Source organism: Stegodyphus dumicola, chromosome 8 (genome assembly GCF_044657685.1).
Source record: "Stegodyphus dumicola isolate Sdum_Otavi_A_Nest chromosome 8, ASM4465768v1".
Classification (NCBI taxonomy): Eukaryota; Metazoa; Arthropoda; class Arachnida; order Araneae; family Eresidae; genus Stegodyphus; species Stegodyphus dumicola.
Window position 1 is genome coordinate 40770824 of NC_140775.1, and position 3244 is coordinate 40774067.

Here is a 3244-nt window from a genome sequence, read left to right on the forward strand (position 1 = left end):
TAAAATGTTGAAAAATATGTCATCTGGATTCTGTGCAAAAAAATATAATCCCTTTTTCATTTCTGCATTTGCAATTCCTGCATTTTCTTTATTCCTACATTTTTTAATTGGAAGGAATTTCATTCACAGAGCTCTCTAATTTATTCTTACAAATCATGTAGTAATGTACCATTTTAGACAGATATAAATAACACATTTTGTAATTTTTCTAAACTGTGGTTATACAGCATGATATAATAGCTACACAAGGTATGGCGAAACAGTATACAGCAATATCTGTCGCACTGTCTGAGATGGGTGGTAGTCATACATAGCTTAATGCTTAAATTTGTTATGTGTTATTTATTTATTCATGTTTTTTTTAATTATGTTATAGCAGTTTATTTCTTTCATTCTTAGGTCTGGAAGTGAAAAATTTGACTTTTCTACGCCAGAAGTTACAGCTAATGTTCCTAAGACAAACCAGGCTTTCTTGAGGTAAGTTGGTTTATTTCTAAGATAGATATTAGCTGTGCGTGATATTGAAACTCTTATAGTTACTTAATAATGGTTAATTAATTATGTATTAATTTAGAAGTCAAGCAACCAAAATCAGCGTTATATTTTCAAATAGTGAATATTTCAAAATATGATGCTGATTTTGGTTGCTTGACTTCTAAATTAATACTTGGTCGGCGTGTTATTGTATCTTAATTAAACTAATCATGGTTCTTTTCTTCTCAGTTCTGATCTGGACATTTCAGCTATTGACTCTGACGTAGAAGGTAGAAATACAAGCTCTCTTTTGAGGTAAATATGTATTTCTCTATGCCAAAATTAAAATGTCATCATTTATGTTTTTCTTTTATGGTGTTACATTATGTTGTTTACATACTGATAGCTATTAAAACTGTTAAGTATAATATTGTAGCTATCAAAAAGAGGGGGGATGAATTTGATTTGTACCAAATTTGGACGTTTTGCATGAAAGAACTTGAAAATGAAAGTTTTTTTTAAATATATTCATTGCAATCAGTGAAATTTTCAGACGGGACACTGAAGCAAATGAAAATATTTTGGGGTTTGATTCTTTTGATGGGAGCCTCATCAATAAGCCTACTATCTTTTTTAAATATTGCTTCTTTTTCATTGTTTTCATGATGTTTTATTTTCCCTTCATGAAAGAGATTTTTAATAATTTAAATTTTGTTAATAAAATATAACAAAATGAAATCTGTGATTATGTGGCTATTATTTTTTCCATATATATTTATTTGAGGAAAGCCAAAAATTTTATCATTTTACAGAATTTTTAAGAAAAATATAAGGATAAAATTTTTTAAATACTTCTGATTACTACCTTTGCTTTCCTCTCATAATGTGCCTCAAGTTAGAGCAATTAGAAAATAAATTTAAGTCATGTGATCTTTTTTCCAAGTTTTTTTTTAGGCTTAGGAGTATAAATTGCATATCCCCACAAGACATTGCATCTTCTTAGTATGCCATCCTAAGGCTCCGTTCAGATGATGGTATAAATGTCATAGACACATAATCATAAGGCATAAAATGTGGGAGTTCCATTCACACCTGCGAGAGAGGGTCTAAGCCATAGCCAATTAGAGAAGCTAAATTTGTGCATGCATGTATATGTCTACAGCTTTCTCTCTCAATAGGTTTCATGTACATGATCTGATTGGCCGACTCTTATATCAAGTCGACACAAAGTTGAAAACTTCAAGCTTAATGCCCAAACTAGTTTTTTGTGACATAGCAAGGTCTGACTACGAAGCGTTGTTAGTTGGGAATTATGACATTTATACAACGGCTTGAATAGAGCCTTAGAAAGCCATTTGGTAACTGAGGTATCCACCATGAAAGAGTTATTCTTGCCCCTCTGAATTCAGTGTTTACTGGAACACGAACATTTTATACTCAGGTGTAGAGGCTCTTCATGTGAAACCTCCGGCACACAAAGTACTGACTAATATTGCACGAGCAAATGACACTCCGAGCATGGAAGCAGCAGTTGTGAAGATGACTCATCTTCTTGTAGTAATATACTGATAATCCAGTGTATTATTATTGTTAATTTATTTAAAACTGACATTTATTTAGATCTGTGGTATTTATAAGGCAGTTTATCAATAGCAGGTAGCATCTTGCCTCTTTGCTTTGATCAGGACCTGTGCAACCAGTGGTAGTCAAAATTTTTAGAATTTAGAGAATAGTGCATAGCAGAATTTTTTAATTTAGCAGAGGGCACTGAGCAGCAGAATTTAGAGGCAAAAAAATGTTCAGAACTTACGAAGACATCAGCCAGCAGAATTTAGGATATGCAGAGATTGCACTGAGTGGCAATAGTGCCATATGTTACATTTGCTATCTGCATTATTAATTTGTGAAACAATTTCAGCTGTTTGAAAATACATTTTTCTGTTAGAAATTTGTATTTCTTGCAATTTCTTTTTTTTTTCGGGGGGGGGTATGTATATGGTGTATGGTGTCGAGTATATGGTGTTAAAAATATTTTATCATATTTTTTTTTTTTTTTTTTTTTTCCAGGTGTAAATTTTGTGCATGATTTGGCTTTCATTGAGACGTCTCTGGGTAAGGAGTTACTAAGGAAGAGAAATTTACATGCAGGTTGAAGCATGCAGTGTCAAATGTATAAGGAATATAAAAGATGCTGTATATTAGTATAAGTTTGAATAACCATAATAACAAAATTTCTTGAAAACTGTGTTTTTTCTGCGAGTTATTAAAATTGGAAATAATTAATTACAATATTTATGAAAATTTTCGAAAATAAAAATACAAGTAGTGTACTATCATTCTAAACTAATAAGTGGACTGTATAGCAAAAGAACTAATTAATTTATTTACAGTAATTAACTATTCAGATCTAATACATGCTCTGGCATGTTGCTTAGCCGAATCCAGATGGCCAAGTGAGAGTTTCTTTACTTATTCCATAGGTGACGCTATATTCTAACTTATCATGCCGCCGCCCGTTGAAATTACAAATTTCAACATGTAAATTACAAACAAACATACAATTTAACAAATCAAGAACAACTAATTCTACTATACAATATGAAAGCTAATAGATAATCTTTCATCATGAATATAATATAAAATAATGCAACATTTTAAAAACATAAACATTCATTATGCTACAATCGAACTTATTCTTTAAACAATTCCATTTTAATGTAAAGTACAATTTTCAATAAGTACATAATAATGTAAACTAAGCATTATTATC

General features: G+C 30.8%; 1 long non-coding RNA gene across 1 annotated transcript; it reads left to right on the forward strand.

The window, feature by feature from the left end:
• The first annotated feature begins 244 nt into the window (after positions 1–244).
• On the forward strand, positions 245–2784 carry LOC146995794 (uncharacterized). The gene is made up of 3 exons (XR_015042837.1): positions 245–477; positions 724–789; positions 2542–2784. It is a non-coding gene; the product is annotated as an uncharacterized LOC146995794 (long non-coding RNA).
• The last annotated feature ends 460 nt before the right edge of the window (positions 2785–3244 follow it).